The sequence below is a fragment of the Trypanosoma equiperdum genome (genome assembly GCF_001457755.1).
Source record: "Trypanosoma equiperdum strain OVI genome assembly, contig: ctg_1055, whole genome shotgun sequence".
NCBI lineage: Eukaryota > Euglenozoa > Kinetoplastea > Trypanosomatida > Trypanosomatidae > Trypanosoma > Trypanosoma equiperdum.
The window spans coordinates 2,378-2,913 of NW_027123011.1; positions in this window are offsets into that span (position 1 = coordinate 2,378).

Here is a 536-nt window from a genome sequence, read left to right on the forward strand (position 1 = left end):
TATAATGGTTAGGAGAACCACATTTTTGTCAATATACTTCCTCCCAGATGAAAAAAGTCAAACATGGAGCACTTTTGACGCCCCATGGTACTAATGATGCATGCATCAGTGACCGTCGATAGCACTGCAACTATTTGCATAAACACAACCCACTACGTTTAATTATTATGTCGCACACGAGTACGACAACCGACTCCACACTTGCTGAAGCGAGCACGGCAACCAAAAAGAAAAGATAATTTCGTGAACACACATCAGTCGGCAGAACCGATGCACCCTTAATAGGTCATACATTACTGCGTTCCGAAGCAAATATGCAGTTATATATAGGAACAGTAACACGTATGAAAATGTAAACATGCAACTACTGAGGGAGGGAAACATCAACTTCACCGATGGTAAGGTTGGCATCGAGTAGCAGCGAAGTGAAGTTCTTGTGGATGGCATGAAAGTGAGAGTACAAATCCTCTACTTCTTAAAGCAAGGAATAAAGAACGGAGGACAGTAGACCGGCAGCAAAGGGTTTGATCAAAGGG